This window comes from Sinohyriopsis cumingii, chromosome 3, assembly GCF_028554795.1.
Source record: "Sinohyriopsis cumingii isolate HCF-2022 chromosome 3, ASM2855479v2, whole genome shotgun sequence".
NCBI classification, from domain to species: domain Eukaryota; kingdom Metazoa; phylum Mollusca; class Bivalvia; order Unionida; family Unionidae; genus Sinohyriopsis; species Sinohyriopsis cumingii.
In genome coordinates this window covers 120,728,413-120,747,536 of record NC_142963.1, presented here as the reverse complement: position 1 = coordinate 120,747,536, position 19,124 = coordinate 120,728,413, and the positions used below count along the sequence as shown (strand labels likewise).

General features: G+C 34.6%; 1 non-coding gene across 1 annotated transcript; it reads right to left on the bottom strand.

Annotated features, from left to right (window-relative positions):
• Positions 1-2,158: 2,158 nt before the first annotated feature.
• Trnae-cuc (transfer RNA glutamic acid (anticodon CUC)) lies at positions 2,159-2,230 on the bottom strand. Its single transcript has one exon. It is a non-coding gene; the product is annotated as a tRNA-Glu (tRNA).
• Between the last annotated feature and the right edge of the window lie 16,894 nt (positions 2,231-19,124).

The window sequence follows — 19,124 nt, the reverse complement described above, 5'->3', positions numbered from 1 at the left end:
ATGAACATTTATTAAAGTTGGTAATAAGCATATTTGCAATTGGTGAAACAAATCATTTGACCGCTGAAGTCTCAAATTCAGATAAAATTCAGAAGAAACAGAATAAAAACGACCGAAAACAGCTATATGTCGCCAGCGTTGCAGGGTCATCATAGCTTAAATCTGAAAGAGGCGATATTGTTACTTATCTGATTCCAGACGACACTTGATTTATTTTGAGACATATATACACCTCGTGCACTACACCGAAACTGATGAAAGTTGGACTATATTTTACTTACTATTCTCTTGGAATTTCTGTAACTTACATTTCACGTTCGTTCTCATTATGTACTTGATTTCACTTGGTATGAGCAATGGGACGATTCTAGTAAAGAATAGCATTTGTCTTTCCACGATTGAATATCAAGTTCCGGCCAACACTGTGCAAGAGCTGATGTCCAGTTTCCTGTAGCTTGTTGTTTCTCGCTTATGGAACATTCGAAGGCGGATTTTTTCTAGAATATCGGTCCGTTCATGGCCCAGTTTTCTATTATTTCAATCGTCATATGGGCCTCAATGGAGACTGCATCATACAGTGAATATTCGTCCGTTCATAGCACACTGTTGATTAAAAAAGATATCCGACGCTATTGCCACAGTGAAATGGATCGGGGAGGTGATGGCATTGAAGCTACCATAAATGGGGTATTGATTGATTGATCAGCTTTGACGTATTGACGTTTCATTTATTCAATGTAGGTAGGTGCGGTAGCTTGTATGGTAGAGCGCAGACCGCGTATTTCAAGGGTGGATGGTTCAGCATCCGCCATTGCAGTCCTAGTCGGTTGCCTAGGTTTGGCCTTAGGAAATACACTTAGGTTCTATTTCTTTCTCAATAGATGCCTTTGAAGAAAATTGATTCAGGATACACAGTCTTCAAACTGAAAATATAGAGTTTTTTTTTTATTGGTATATAATTTTATTTGGATACTTGTATTTTCGACCTTTAGCAATTATTTGTGAACCACAATTCACCATAAAACTAGTCTGAAATTAAAGTTTTATAAAGAAGTTATAAGTAAGAAACGATTTAAACATTTTTGGGTTGAATGATGTCACGTGACGCCATACAGATCTAGCTCTTTGCCTCTTGTGTTCGCTCTTTCGCAGTCTGATATGAATCTGTTATAAGAAATATTTATTGAATTTAACAGGGAATTAAAATAAATAAGGGACATCTGTGAATAATTCCTGTGACTGAGAAAAGAACATAGGATAAACGTAACGGAAACGTACATGTTTTTATTCTTTCTGTTCCGCAAACAATCATGCGGAGGACACTAAAGGAAATGGCAGTAGTCTTTAGCATTTCCAGTGGCATTACTTTCATGCTATTAGGGTTACGCTTTATTTAAAGACCACGTTCCTAAGTCTCCCACCCCGTCAATTTATTTCATGATTCAAGTACAAAGTGCCGTAATATCGTAAGATATTTAATAAATCGAAAGAGCTCATTGTTTGTCCCTGCAGAGACTCATGACTTGATCAATATTACATCGCTTTTACATTGTTCAAATTTGCGGTACGATACATATTAAAGACATCATGTCAGACGTTATTCATACTAGGCACCTGCGTAATATTATGACGTCACATTCATACTAATTATACGCGTCATATTGCAATTAACAAGATTCGATATTCTTTATCCATTTAATAATCGATATTATCACAATGATACTTCAAGAACATTTAAATTGGAAAGGAGGAACTCGATACACCAAAATCAATCGTGAATTCATTTTCGTTAAATATAAAATTAATTAGTGTTAAATATGCTTAAACGTTGGCAAACGCTGTAAATTGTTCAGAGAGCTTCGTAAAAATCGAATCATTTGAAAGCGTATATAAAATCATTCATATATGACACGATTTGGCCGAGTGAATAATGGAAGCACTGTATTAAAAATGTTTTCCTGTGGTGTTTACATTAAAATTTTGCGAGAATAAATGTAATGTTTAATCAAATACTTTGATTGTGATTAATCTCTTTCACCTAAGAAAAACTGTTTTTGATCAGAAAGTCGAAACGTAGATATAATTTCTACAATTTTTCTTATCTTTGTAAAGATAAAACTTTATGTTATATTTGCACGATATAGATTAAAACAAAAGTTTCCCAAGCGGGGAATCGAACCCCGGCCGCCGCGGTGAGAGCGCGGAATCCTAGCCACTAGACCATTTGGGATATTATGGATATGATTTGTTGATACATGGATATCAAGTTGTCATGGCAATGGAAGATGCACATAATGTATTTCGCAAACACTGAGCTGTATAATCTACAGTATCTTTAGACATCTGAAATACAAATTTCAATCAGCGCCTAGCTATAAACTAAAATTTTGAAGTATCTGAGATAAACTGACCACATTCTTTTTCTAAAAATGAAAGTAATTTGTAGAGCAAACTCGAATACTTTCTAATAGTGCAAATACTCTCTTTATCTATCGGTTATGAATTAAATAGAAAGAGACTTATTTATGACAATAAATGTGTACATTCATTATCAAATAGGTGGAATGTTGCAAAGTAGAAAAAAGTAAATTGTTTTAGTCCATATTTCTGGTAAGTGTCGGTATATTTAAATCAAATGAATAACTCACGGCCAAAATCACATCTATACATATTGAAAATAGCCAATATTTGAATCATATTGATTTTCCAGTAAGATGAAACTGCTTCAATGTAATTCTATGAGGGAAAAAAAAACGAATGAAATTATTTCCTCACATTTCCATTGTTACTCATATTTTAAATACAAAAACACTATAGATTCACAATTCTTTCATTTGTCATTGTGGCCATGTGTAAAAGGAATCATGCTTTTAAGCATATCAACGGGTAACATTTCTATAATTCATGAAGAACAAGAAAGTTCTTGTGTCCCGCTATCATAATAGAAGGGAAACGTTTATCTTTGTCCGTCTGTCGCATCACGTCATTGAAGTGCCCTCAAATAGTTCAAAAAGATTCCAGCTTAAATAGCATTATCTTATTCAATAAACTTACTTAGGTATCTTCCTGATTAAATGTTTTAATTGTATCACGAAGTAATCCTCTTGGGCACACCCATACTCAATTCTTGGCAACATTATGTCCATAATTTGCATTGTTTCAATTAAGAGTTTATACTGTCTAATAATTAAATATGCGGTGCACATCGTTCCATTTATGGATTATTTGCTCTGCCGGTTTGAAGAGGTTTAAGTTCTAACTGTTTTACTGCATTGATACAGAAGAGAAAAAGAAGAGAACGAGAGAAACATAGAAATAAACTGAAAACTCTCTAAAGATGGAAATGACTGGTTTAAACGGCAACAGTGATTTGTGAAAACAATAAATAGGTTCCATAAAACACTTCAAGAAACATTAATTCAATAAAGACCACATACTGAGAACTAAGAAAGACCGCGAAAATGCTACAGGATCTGAAACTGAATTCTATTTAAATAAAGACCTCCATATAATTCAGTAGAAAAAGCTAAAAGCCTTTCATACATTCTTGAATTCCTTCGGTGATTGCACTTTTGCTATGAACATTATTAACAAGAATCTGTACTCATCTTGCATTTCACTAATTCAATTTTTTCCAATCAGTAAGTCCACATAAAAAGCGTTATCAGCTATTCTAAAGGCGAAAATCAACTTCCCGCCATAAATAAGCATCCATGCTGCTACTTAACATGTGTTAGCCACGTGACTAACAGCTGATATTGCATCTCTAACTTGCTTGAGAAAGATGTACAACTTATAAAGTTTAATGTGTATCTCTCGTTATTGAGTATTTGATTTGGTACTTAACTGATTAGGGGCCCGAGTGGCCGAGTGATCTAAAGCGATCTCCGTTACGGATCACTGCCATCTCACCTCTGTCTGCATGTGTTCGAGTCTCGGATTCGGTCAATGTGGATATGTGAGAAAGCTTGCCAGTAGCTTCTCGAGGGTCGGTGGTTCTTTCCCGGGATTTCCCGGGTTGTTCCTCCACCATTAATACTGGCCGCCATGTATAGCCTATCGTGTGCTGAAAAATGGCGTTAAGCCCTACAACAACAACAATAACTTAACTGATTATAAGTTGTGATAAAAGACATGGAATATAATTTTATGATATATTTCACAACTGAATCAATAATATCAAGTATATTACAGCTTAATAATAGGATAGCAATTTTAATTAGCAGTAAATTTTGAACCAAGCTTAAGAGAATCTCGATATTTAAGTTACTTTGATCGGTTTATTATTTATAAATTGGTTTGATAACGGTAATAAATATAATAACTGAAAATAATACCTTCTTCTACAACATATTGTCTTCTGTCTGATTATTTGCACTTTTAGAGACACAAGTTATGAAGGATGTAAACAAGTTTTAAATTTCCCAAAACAGCACATTCAAAGATTGGGGTTCTGTAAAGTCCCCATACTTGTAAAGTATTTGAAAATAGTGACACATTAAACCTCCGTTCATGGCCCAGCTTTCTATTCTTTCAATCGTCATATGGGCCTCAATGGAGACTGCATCATATAGTGAATATCCGTCCGTTCGTAGCACACTGTTAATTAAATAAATATATGTTACGCTATTGACACTGCGAGATGTATCGGGGAGGTAATGGTGCTGAAGCTATCACAAATTGGGTATTGATTGATTGATCAGCTTTGACGTATTGACGTTTCACTAATTCAATGTCGGTAGTTGCGGTAGCTTGTATGGTAGAGCGCAGACCTCGTATTTCAAGGGTCGATGGTTCAACATCCGCCATTCCAGCCCTAGTCGGTTACCTACCTGTGGCTTTAGGTACTACAGTTAGGTTCTATTTCTTCCTCAATAGATGCCTTTGAAGAAAATTGATACAGGATACACAGTCTTCAAACTGAAAATATAGAGTTTTTTTTATTGGTATATAACTTTATTTGGATGCGTGTATTTTCCACCTTTAGCAATTATTTGTGAACCATAATTCACCATAAAACCAGTCTGAAATAAAAATTGTATAAAGAAATTATAAGTAAGAAGCGATTTAATCATTTTTGGCTGAATGATGTCTCGTGACGCCATACAGATGTAGATCTTTGCCTCTTGTGTATGCTCTTTCGCAGTCTGATGTGCCTCTGTTATAAGAAATATTTATTGATTTTATCAGTGAATTAAAATAAATATGGGGCATATCTGAATAATTCCTATGACTGAGAAAAGAACATAGGATAAACGTAACGGAAACGTACATGTTTTTATTCTTTCTGTTCCGCAAACAATCATGCGGAGGACACTAAAGAAAATGGCAGTAATCGTTAGCATTTCCAGTGACATTACTTTCAAGATAATAGGATTACGCTTTATTTAAAGACCATGTTGCCTAAGTCTCCTCCCCCCAGCGTCAACATTTTTTTGTTATTCAAGTACAAAGTGCCGTAATATCGTAATATATTTAATAAATCGAAAGAGCTCATTGTTTGTCCCTGCAGAGACTCATGACTTGATCAATATTACATCGCTTTTACATTGTTCAATTTTGCGGTACGATACATATTAAAGACATCATGTCAGACGTTATTCATACTAGGCACCTGCGTAATATTATGACGTCACATTCATACTAATTATACGCGTTATATTGCTATTAACAAGATTCGATATTCTTTATCCATTTAATAATCGATATTATCACATGACATTTTAAGAAGATTTAAATTGGAAAGGAGGAACTCGATACACCAACATCAATCATTTATTCATTTTCGTTAAATATAACATTAATTAGTTTTAAGTATGCTTAAACGTTGGCAAACGCTGTAAATTGTTCAGAGAGCTTCATAAAAATCGAATCATTTAAAAGGTATATAAAATCATTCATAAATGACACAATTTGGCCGAGTGAATAAAGGAAACACTGTATTGAAAATGTTTTCCTGTGGTGTTTACATTAAATTATTGCGAGAATAAATGCAATGTTTTATAAAATACTTTGATTGTGATTAATCTCTTTCACCTAAGAAAAACTGTTTTTGATCAGAAAGTCGAAATGTAGATATAATTTATAATATATTGCTTATCCTTGCATAAATAAAACTTTATGTTACCTTTGCACGAGATAGATTAAGACAAAAGTTTCCCAAGCAGGGAAACAAACCCCGGTCGCCGCGGTGAGAGCGCGGAATCCTAACCACTACACCACTTCATACTGTAGTTTTTCTTTCTCTCCAAACTCTCTTGTTGGGGTTATAATTGCGAGTTCAGCGCGTAAGTAAATCGCTTGGTTACTATGCCATAGTTCCTCGCCAAGAAAATATTTGATTTCTTACCTACTCAAGGCGGTTGTGTTTGTTTCTTTATTGGTCAACTGTCATTTACCGTTGACCATTGCAATGTATGAAAAGCAATTAGTTATCCTCTTTTCTTCAGGACAAATGTCAACAAGAAAAGTGTAACCAGGTGGGAAACAGAGGCTATCTTGATTTGCTACGTTAATGCATAATAGCGCAAAGAATTATTAGGGTGGTGACGCGCATGACTTGATGTTTGAAGATTGAAGAACAAGCTTTTCTTTGTTTATAACCTTTTTTTATAAAGAAAGAGCAGCTCGACATTGAAAATAACTTTTCACAAGAACATTATTTTAAAATGCCACCAAAGTAAACATCTATGTATATATTTTAGTGTTATGCGGTGGTCATAACGCGTACGATGAACTACAAATGACGTGTTAAGATAAAATAGAACGGTTCTTGTACAATTTACTTGAGATTTATGTATGGCAATGATGGAAAGTTTCTATCAAAAGAAAACAATATTAAATACATCTTAACGGACAATCAGTTCTTAACCTCGCCGTAAGATATAATCATATGGGAAGCAAATCTGTCGTATAAACTTAGTACTATAAATCATGGATTACTTCAAGATGTCTTAGACCAGAGGTGGGCAAACTTTCCAGTGCAAGTGCCGCAGAAACAAATTTACAACTTGTCACGGGCCTATGTGAAATAGCAAAAACAAAAGGTTTTTCTAAATAACTTAATAATTAATTTTCAGTTGCTAATATGTTGTTAATATTTGAAAACTTAAACATAAACTTCAAAAGAAGCACATTTATTTGATGAACAGGGTAAGATAAACAGAGTCAGTGCGAATGATGACTTGTTCCTAGGCCGCATGAAAACCTTTGGCGGGCCTCATGAAAGCCCTTGGCGGGCCGCTCGGGCCGTAGTTTCCCACCCCTGTCTTAGACATTATTTCCTAAAAATTTAAGGAAAAAAAAACATGTATATTTTGAATCGTTAGAAATATTTTTGAAGAACAACACTAAAGTCTACTTGAGTAGTCTTTTATTGAACATATATTTCTCGAAAGCTTTTATTGTCTTCCCGAATATCAAGTATGTCGAGGCGTCTTAAATGTCCATAATTAGGTTTGGTGGCTACACTGGGTAGATAATTTTGATCCTATGCATTGTTTTGCTCTTGCGATCAAAACTGGTATTGGGGAGATAACGGGAAATAAAATCATAAAAACATATACTATTTTACAGAAGAAGAAGAAGAGAGAGAGAGAGAGAGAGAGAGAGAGAGAGAGAGAGAGAGAGAGATATGTGATCTTTAATTGACCGTTTGGAGTTTAACATGGATGTGATTCGTTTATATAGTCCAGTACAAAATAATCTGATACATAACCAGAACCTTTACAAGTTATTTGTTGTGAATCTGGTAATAAAGGCGGCATTTTTCGATTAAAGAAAAACGGGTGCTAACTACAAAAACAATTGAAAGTTGCAAATCTTTCATTTGAACAATGCCAAAAGCCAGGGATACTTAATTGATATGCTTCATTGTTCACTCGATAACTACACATCATATAAATGCACTAATAAATCATACATAAGGTTTTGAAACAATTTGTAATCTTTATGAACATTTATTAAAGTTGGTAATAAGCATATTTGCAATTGGTGAAACAAATCATTTGACCGCTGAAGTCTCAAATTCAGATGAAATTCAGAAGAAACAGAATAAAAACGACCGAAAACAACTATATGTCGCCAGTGTTGCAGGGTCATCACAGCTTACATCTGAAAGAGGCGATATTGTTACTAATCTGATTCCAGCCGACACTTAATTGATTTTGAGACATATATACACCTCGTGCACTACACCGAAACTGATGAAAGTTGGACTATATTTTACTTACTATCCTCTTGGAATTTCTGTAACTTACATTTCACTTTCGTTCTCATTATGTACTTGATTTCACTTGGTATGCGCAATGGGACGATTCTAGTAAAGAATAGCATTTGTCTTTCCACGATTGAATATCAAGTTCCGGCCAACACTGTGCAAGAGCTGATGTCCAGTTTCCTGTAGCTTGTTGTTTCTCGCTTGTGGAACATTCGAAGGCGGATTTTTTCTAGAATATCGGTCCGTTCATGGCCCAGTTTTCTATTATTTCAATCGTCATATGGGCCTCAATGGAGACTGCATCATACAGTGAATATTCGTCCGTTCGTAGCACACTGTTAATTAAATAAAGATATCCGACGCTATTGCCACAGCGAGATGGATCGGGGAGGTGATGGCATTGAAGCTACCATAAATGGGGTATTGATTGATTGATTGATCAGCTTTGACGTATTGACGTTTCATTTATTCAATGTAGGTAGGTGCGGTAGCTTGTATGGTAGAGCGCAGACCGCGTATTTCAAGGGTGGATGGTTCAACATCCGCCATTGCAGTCCTATTCGGTTGCCTAGGTTTGGCCTTAGGAAATACACTTAGGTTCTATTTCTTCCTCAATAGATGCCTTTGAAGAAAATTGATTCAGGATACACAGTCTTCAAACTGAAAATACAGAGCTTTTTTATTGGTATATAATTTTATTTGGATACTTGTATTTTCGACCTTTAGCAATTATTTGTGAACCACAATTCACCATAAAACTAGTCTGAAATTAAAGTTTTATAAAGAAGTTATAAGTAAGAAACGATTTAAACGTTTTTGGGTTGAATGATGTCACGTGACGCCATACAGATCTAGCTCTTTGCCTCCTGTGTACGCTCTTTCGCAGTCTGATGTGCCTCTGTTATAAGAAATATTTATTGAATTTAACAGGGAATTAAAATAAATAAGGGACATCTGTGAATAATTCCTGTGACTGAGAAAAGAACATAGGATAAACGTAACGGAAATGTACATGTTTTTATTCTTTCTGTTCCGCAAACAATCATGCGGAGGACACTAAAGGAAATGGCAGTAGTCATTAGCATTTCCAGTGACATTATTTTCATGCTATTAGGGTTACGCTTTATTTAAAGACCACGTTGGCTAAGTCTCCCACCCCGTCAATTTATTTCGTGATTCAAGTACAAAGTGCCGTAATATCGGAATATATTTAATAAATCGAAAGAGCTCATTGTTTGTCCCTGCAGAGACTCATGACTTGATCAATATTACATCGCTTTTACATTGTTCAAATTTGCGTTACGATACATATTAAAGACATCATGTCAGACGTTATTCATACTAGGTACCTGCGTAATATTATGACGTCACATTCATACTAATTATACGCGTCATATTGCTATTAACAAGATTCGATATTCTTTATCCATTTAATAATCGATATTATCACAATGATACTTCAAGAACATTTAAATTGGAAAGGAGGAACTCGATACACCAAAATCAATCGTGAATTCATTTTCGTTAAATATAAAATTAATTAGTGTTAAATATGCTTAAACGTTGGCAAACGCTGTAAATTGTTCAGAGAGCTTCGTAAAAATCGAATCATTTAAAAGGTATATAAAATCATTCATAAATGACACAATTTGGCCGAGTGAATAAAGGAAGCACTGTATTGAAAATGTTTTCCTGTGGTGTTTACATTAAATTATTGCGAGAATAAATGCAATGTTTTATAAAATACTTTGATTGTGATTAATCTCTTTCACCTAAGAAAAACTGTTTTTGATCAGAAAGTCGAAATGTAGATATAATTTATAATATATTGCTTATCCTTGCATAAATAAAACTTTATGTTACCTTTGCACGAGATAGATTAAGACAAAAGTTTCCCAAGCAGGGAAACAAACCCCGGTCGCCGCGGTGAGAGCGCGGAATCCTAACCACTAGACCACTTCATACTGTAGTTTTTCTTTCTCTCCAAACTGTCTTGTTGGGATTATAATTGCGAGTTCAGCGCGTAAGTAAAACGCTTGGTTACTATGCCATACTTCCTCGCCAAGAAAATATTTGATTTCTTACCTACTCAAGGCGGTTGTGTTTGTTTCTTTATTGGTCAACTGTCATTTACCGTTGACCATTGCAATGTATGAAAAGCAATTAGTTATCCTCTTTTCTTCAGGACAAATGTCAACAAGAAAAGTGTAACCAGGTGGGAAACAGAGGCTATCTTGATTTGCTACGTTGATGCATAATAGCGCAAAGAATTATTAGGGTGGTGACGCGCATGACTTGATGTTTGAAGATTGAAGAACAAGCTTTTCTTTGTTTATAACCTTTTTTTATAAAGAAAGAGCAGCTCGACATTGAAAATAACTTTTCACAAGAACATTATTTTAAAATGCCACCAAAGTAAACATCTATGTATATATTTTAGTGTTATGCGGTGGTCATAACGCGTACGATGAACTACAAATGACGTGTTAAGATAAAATAGAACGGTTCTTGTACAATTTACTCGAGATTTATGTATGGCAATGATGGAAAGTTTCTATCAAAAGAAAACAATATTAGATACATCTTAACGGACAATCAGTTCTTAACCTCGCCGTAAGATATAATCATATGGGAAGCAAATCTGTCGTATAAACTTAGTACTATAAATCATGGATTACTTCAAGATGTCTTAGACCAGAGGTGGGCAAACTTTCCAGTGCAAGTGCCGCAGAAACAAATTTACAACTTGTCACGGGCCTATTTGAAATAGCAAAAACAAAAGGTTTTTCTAAATAACTTAATAATTAATTTTCAGTTGCTAATATGTTGTTAATATTTGAAAACTTAAACATAAACTTCAAAAGAAGCACATTTATTTGATGAACAGGGTAAGATAAACAGAGTCAGTGCGAATGATGACTTGTTCCTAGGCCGCATGAAAACCTTTGGCGGGCCTCATGAAAGCCCTTGGCGGGCCGCTCGGGCCGTAATTTCCCACCCCTGTCTTAGACATTATTTCCGAAAAATTTAAGGAAAGAAAACATGTATATTTTGAATCGTTAGAAATATTTTTTAAGAACAACACTTAAGTCTACTTGAGTAGTCTTTTATTGAACATATATTTCTCGAAAGCTTTTATTGTCTTCCCGAATATCAAGTATGTCGAGGCGTCTTAAATGTCCATAATTAGGTTTGGTGGCTACACTGGGTAGATAATTTTGATCCTATGCATTGTTTTGCTCTTGCGATCAAAACTGGTATTGGGGAGATAACGGGAAATAAAATCATAAAAAACATATACTATTTTACAGAAGAACAGAGAGAGAGAGAGAGAGAGAGAGAGAGAGAGAGAGAGATGGAGAGAGAGAGAGATATGTGATCTTTAATTAACCGTTTGGAGTTTAACATGGATGTGATTCGTTTATATAGTCCAGTACAAAATAATCTGATACATAACCAGAACCTTTACAAGTTATTTGTTGTGAGTCTGGTAATAAAGGCGGCATTTTTCGATTAAAGAAAAACGGGTGCTAACTACAAAAACAATTGAAAGTTGCAAATCTTTCATTTGAACAATGCCAAAAGCCAGGGATACTTAATTGATATGCTTCATTGTTCACTCGATAACTACACATCATATAAATGCACGAATAAATCATACATAAGGTTTTGAAACAATTTGTAATCTTTATGAACATTTATTAAAGTTGGTAATAAGCATATTTGCAATTGGTGAAACAAATCATTTGACCGCTGAAGTCTCAAATTCAGATAAAATTCAGAAGAAACAGAATAAAAACGACCGAAAACAGCTATATGTCGCCAGTGTTGCAGGGTCATCACAGCTTACATCTGAAAGAGGCGATATTGTTACTAATCTGATTCCAGCCGACACTTAATTGATTTTGAGACATATATACACCTCGTGCACTACACCGAAACTGATGAAAGTTGGACTATATTTTACTTACTATCCTCTTGAAATTTCTGTAACTTACATTTCACTTTCGTTCTCATTATGTACTTGATTTCACTTGGTATGCGCAATGGGACGATTCTAGTAAAGAATAGCATTTGTCTTTCCACGATTGAATATCAAGTTCCGGCCAACACTGTGCAAGAGCTGATGTCCAGTTTCCTGTAGCTTGTTGTGTCTCGCTTGTGGAACATTCGAAGGCGGATTTTTTCTAGAATATCGGTCCGTTCATGGCCCAGTTTTCTATTATTTCAATCGTCATATGGGCCTCAATGGAGACTGCATCATACAGTGAATATTCGTCCATTCGTAGCACACTGTTAATTAAATAAAGATATCCGACGCTATTGCCACAGCGAGATCGATCGGGGAGGTGATGGCATTGAAGCTACCATAAATGGGGTATTGATTGATTGATTGATCAGCTTTGACGTATTGACGTTTCATTTATTCAATGTAGGTAGGTGCGGTAGCTTGTATGGTAGAGCGCAGACCGCGTATTTCAAGGGTGGATGGTTCAACATCCGCCATTGCAGTCCTATTCGGTTGCCTAGGTTTGGCCTTAGGAAATACACTTAAGTTCTATTTCTTCCTCAATAGATGCCTTTGAAGAAAATTGATTCAGGATACACAGTCTTCAAACTGAAAATATAGAGTTTTTTTATTTGTATATAATTTTATTTGGATGCTTGTATTTTCGACCTTTAGCAATTATTTGTGAACCACAATTCACCATAAAACTAGTCTGAAATTAAAGTTTTATAAAGAATTTATAAGTAAGAAACGATTTAAACATTTTTGGGTTGAATGATGTCACGTGACGCCATACAGATCTAGCTCTTTGCCTCCTGTGTACGCTCTTTCGCAGGCTGTTGTGCCTCTGTTATAAGAAATATTTATTGAATTTAACAGGGAATTAAAATAAATAAGGGACATCTGTGAATAATTCCTGTGACTGAGAAAAGAACATAGGATAAACGTAACGGAAACGTACATGTTTTTATTCTTTCTGTTCCGCAAACAATCATGCGGAGGACACTAAAGGAAATGGCAGTAGTCATTAGCATTTCCAGTGACATTACTTTCATGCTATTAGGGTTACGCTTTATTTAAAGACCACGTTGGCTAAGTCTCCCACCCCGTCAATTTATTTCGTGATTCAAGTACAAAGTGCCGTAATATCGGAATATATTTAATAAATCGAAAGAGCTCATTGTTTGTCCCTGCAGAGACTCATGACTTGATCAATATTACATGGCTTTTACATTGTTCAAATTTGCGTTACGATACATATTAAAGACATCATGTCAGACGTTATTCATACTAGGCACCTGCGTAATATTATGACGTCACATTCATACTAATTATACGCGTCATATTGCTATTAACAAGATTCGATATTCTTTATCCATTTAATAATCGATATTATCACAATGATACTTCAAGAACATTTAAATTGGAAAGGAGGAACTCGATACACCAAAATCAATCGTGAATTCATTTTCGTTAAATATAAAATTAATTAGTGTTAAATATGCTTAAACGTTGGCAAACGCTGTAAATTGTTCAGAGAGCTTCGTAAAAATCGAATCATTTGAAAGCGTATATAAAATCATTCATATATGACACGATTTGGCCGAGTGAATAATGGAAGCACTGTATTAAAAATGTTTTCCTTTGGTGTTTACACTAAATTTTTGCGAGAATAAATGTAATGTTTAATCAAATACTTTGATTGTGATTAATCTCTTTCACCTAAGAAAAACTGTTTTTGATCAGAAAGTCGAAACGTAGATATAATTTCTACAATTTTTCTTATCTTTGTAAAGATAAAACTTTATGTTATATTTGCACGATATAGATTAAAACAAAAGTTTCCCAAGCGGATAATCGAACCCCGGCCGCCGCGGTGAAAGCGCGGAATCCTAGCCACTAGACCACTTGGGATATTATGGATATGATTTGTTGATACATGGATATCAACTTGTCATGACAATGGAAGATGCACATAATGTATTTCGCAATCACTGAGCTGTATAATCTACAGTATCTTTAGACATCTGAAATACAAATTTCAAGCAGCGCCTAGCTATAAACTAAAATTTTGAAGTATCTGAGATAAACTGACCACATTCTTTTTTTAAAAATGAAAGTAATTTGTAGAGCAAACTCGAATACTTTCTAATAGTCCAAATACTCTCTTTATCTATCGGTTATGAATTAAATAGAAAGAGACTTATTTAAGACAATAAATGTGTACATTCATTATCAAATAGGTGGAATGTTGCAAAGTAGAAAAAAGTAAATTGTTTTAGTCCATATTTCTGGTAAGTGTCGGTATATTTAAATCAAATGAATAACTCACGGCCAAAATCACATCTATACATATTGAAAATAGCCAATATTTGAATCATATTGATTTTCCAGTAAGATGAAACTGCTTCAATGTAATTCTATGAGGAGAAAAAAACGAATGAAATTATTTCCTCACATTTCCATTGTTACTCATATTTTGAATACAAAAACACTATAGATTCACAATTCTTTCATTTGTCATTGTGGCCATGTGTAAAAGGAATCATGCTTTTAAGCATATCAACGGGTAACATTTCTATAATTCATGAAGAACAAGAAAGTTCTTGTGTCCCGCTATCATAATAGAAGGGAAACGTTTATCTTTGTCCGTCTGTCGCATCACATCATTGAAGTGCCCTCAAATAGTTCAAAAGATTCCAGCTTAAATAGCATTATCTTATTCAATAAACTTACTTAGGTATCTTCCTTATTAAAGGTTTTAATTGTATCACGAAGTAATCCTCTTGGGCACACCCATAATCAATTCTTGGCAACATTATGTCCATAATTTCCATTGTTTCAATTAAGAGTTTATACTGTCTAATAATTAAATATGCGTTGCACATCGTTCCATTTCTGGATTATTTGCTCTGCCGGTTTGAAGAGGTTTAAGTTCTAACTGTTTTACTGCATTGATACAGAAGAGAAAAAGAAGAGAACGAAAGAAACATAGAAATAAACTGAAAACTCTCTGAAGATGGAAATGACTGGTTTAAACGGCAACAGTGATTTGTGAAAACAATCAATAGGTTCCATAGAACACTTCAAGAAACATTAATTCAATAAAGACCACATACCGAGAACTAAGAAAGACCGCGAAAATGCTACAGGATCTGAAACTGAATTCTATTTAAATAAAGACCTCCATATAATTCAGTAGAAAAAGTTAAAAACCTTTCATACATTCTTGAATTCCTTCGGTGATTGCACTTTTGCTATGAACATTATTAACAAGAATCTGTACTCATCTTGCATTTCACTAATTCGATTTTTTCCAATCAGTAAGTCCACATAAAAAGCGTTATCAGCTATTCTAAAGGCGAAAATCAACTTCCCGCCATAAATAAGCATCCATGCTGCTACTTAACATGTGTTAGCCACGTGACTAACAGCTGATATTGCATCTCTAACTTGCTTGAGAAAGATGTACAACTTATAAAGTTTAATGTGTATCTCTCGTTATTGAGTATTTGATTTGGTACTTAACTGATTAGGGGCCCGAGTGGCCGAGTGATCTAAAGCGATCTCCGTTACGGATCACTGCCATCTCACCTCTGTCTGCATGGGTTCGAGTCTCGGATTCGGCCAATGTGGATATGTGAGAAAGCTTGCCAGTAGCTTCTCGAGGGTCGGTGGTTCTTTCCCGGGATTTCCAGGGTTGTTCCTCCTCCATTAATACTGGCCGCCATGTATAGCCTATCGTGTGCTGAAAAATGGCGTTAAGCCCTACAATAACAACAACAACTTAACTGATTATAAGTTGTGATAAAAGACATGGAATATAATTTTATGATATATTTCACAACTGAATCAATAATATCAAGTATATTACAGCTCAATAATAGGATAGCAATTTTATTTAGCAGTAAATTTTGAACCAAGCTTAAGAGAATCTCGATATTTAAGTTACTTTGATCGGTTTATTATTTATAAATTGGTTTGATAATGGTAATAAATATAATAACTGAAAATAATACCTTCTTCTACAACATATTGTCTTCTGTCTGATTATTTGCACTTTTAGAGACACAAGTTATGAAGGATGTAAACAAGTTTTAAATTTCCCAAAACAGCACATTCAAAGATTGGGGTTCTGTAAAGTCCCCATACTTGTAAAGTATTTGAAAATAGTGACACATTAAACCTCCGTTCATGGCCCAGCTTTCTATTCTTTCAATCGTCATATGGGCCTCAATGGAGACTGCATCATATAGTGAATATCCGTCCGTTCGTAGCACACTGTTAATTAAATAAATATATGTTACGCTATTGACACTGCGAGATGTATCGGGGAGGTAATGGTGCTGAAGCTATCACAAATTGGGTATTGATTGATTGATCAGCTTTGACGTATTGACGTTTCACTAATTCAATGTCGGTAGTTGCGGTAGCTTGTATGGTAGAGCGCAGACCTCGTATTTCAAGGGTCGATGGTTCAACATCCGCCATTCCAGCCCTAGTCGGTTACCTACCTGTGGTTTTAGGTATTACACTTAGGTTCTATTTCTTCCTCAATAGATGCCTTTGAAGAAAATTGATACAGGATACACAGTCTTCAAACTGAAAATATAGAGTTTTCTTTATTGGTATATAACTTTATTTGGATGCGTGTATTTTCCACCTTTAGCAATTATTTGTGAACCATAATTCACCATAAAACCAGTCTGAAATAAAAATTGTATAAAGAAATTATAAGTAAGAAGCGATTTAATCATTTTTGGGCTGAATGATGTCACGTGACGCCATACAGATGTAGCTCTTTGCCTCTTGTGTACGCTCTTTCGCAGTCTGATGTGCCTCTGTTATAAGAAATATTTATTGATTTTATCAGTGAATTAAAATAAATATGGGGCATATCTGAATAATTCCTATGACTGAGAAAAGAACATAGGATAAACGTAACGGAAACGTACATGTTTTTATTCTTTCTGTTCCGCAAACAATCATGCGGAGGACACTAAAGAAAATGGCAGTAATCGTTAGCATTTCCAGTGACATTACTTTCAAGATAATAGGATTACGCTTTATTTAAAGACCATGTTGCCTAAGTCTCCTCCCCCCAGCGTCAACATTTTTTTGTTATTCAAGTACAAAGTGCCCTAATATCGTAATATATTTAATAAATCGAAAGAGCTCATTGTTTGTCCCTGCAGAGACTCATGACTTGATCAATATTACATCGCTTTTACATTGTTCAATTTTGCGGTACGATACATATTAAAGACATCATGTCAGACTTTATTCATACTAGGCACCTGCGTAATATTATGACGTCACATTCATACTAATTATACGCGTCATATTGCTATTAACAAGATTCGATATTCTTTATCCATTTAATAATCGATATTATCACATGACATTTTAAGAAGATTTAAATTGGAAAGGAGGAACTCGATACACCAACATCAATCATTTATTCATTTTCGTTAAATATAACATTAATTAGTTTTAAGTATGCTTAAACGTTGGCAAACGCTGTAAATTGTTCAGAGAGCTTCATAAAAATCGAATCATTTAAAAGGTATATAAAATCATTCATAAATGACACAATTTGGCCGAGTGAATAAAGGAAGCACTGTATTGAAAATGTTTTCCTGTGGTGTTTACATTAAATTATTGCGAGAATAAATGCAATGTTTTATAAAATACTTTGATTGTGATTAATCTCTTTCACCTAAGAAAAACTGTTTTTGATCAGAAAGTCGAAATGTAGATATAATTTATAATATATTGCTTATCCTTGCATAAATAAAACTTTATGTTACCTTTGCACGAGATAGATTAAGACAAAAGTTTCCCAAGCAGGGAAACAAACCCCGGTCGCCGCGGTGAGAGCGCGGAATCCTAACCACTAGACCACTTCATACTGTAGTTTTTCTTTCTCTCCAAACTGTCTTGTTGGGATTATAATTGCGAGTTCAGCGCGTAAGTAAAACGCTTGGTTACTATGCCATACTTCCTCGCCAAGAAAATATTTGATTTCTTACCTACTCAAGGCGGTTGTGTTTGTTTCTTTATTGGTCAACTATCATTTACCGTTGACCATTGCAATGTATGAAAAGCAATTAGTTATCCTCTTTTCTTCAGGACAAATGTCAACAAGAAAAGTGTAACCAGGTGGGAAACAGAGGCTATCTTGATTTGCTACGTTAATGCATAATAGCGCAAAGAATTATTAGGGTGGTGACGCGCATGACTTGATGTTTGAAGATTGAAGAACAAGCTTTTCTTTGTTTATAACCTTTTTTTATAAAGAAAGAGCAGCTCGACATTGAAAATAACTTTTCACAAGAACATTATTTTAAAATGCCACCAAAGTAAACATCTATGTATATATTTTAGTGTTATGCGGTGGTCATAACGCGTACGATGAACTACAAATGACGTGTTAAGATAAAATAGAACGGTTCTTGTACAATTTACTCGAGATTTATGTATGGCAATGATGGAAAGTTTCTATCAAAAGAAAACAATATTAGATACATCTTAACGGACAATCAGTTCTTAACCTCGCCGTAAGATATAATCATATGGGAAGCAAATCTGTCGTATAAACTTAGTACTATAAATCATGGATTACTTCAAGATGTCTTAGACCAGAGGTGGGCAAACTTTCCAGTGCAAGTGCCGCAGAAACAAATTTACAACTTGTCACGGGCCTATTTGAAATAGCAAGAACAAAAGGTTTTTCTAAATAACTTAATAATTAATTTTCAGTTGCTAATATGTTGTTAATATTTGAAAACTTAAACATAAACTTCAAAAGAAGCACATTTATTTGATGAACAGGGTAAGATAAACAGAGTCAGTGCGAATGATGACTTGTTCCTAGGCCGCATGAAAACCTTTGGC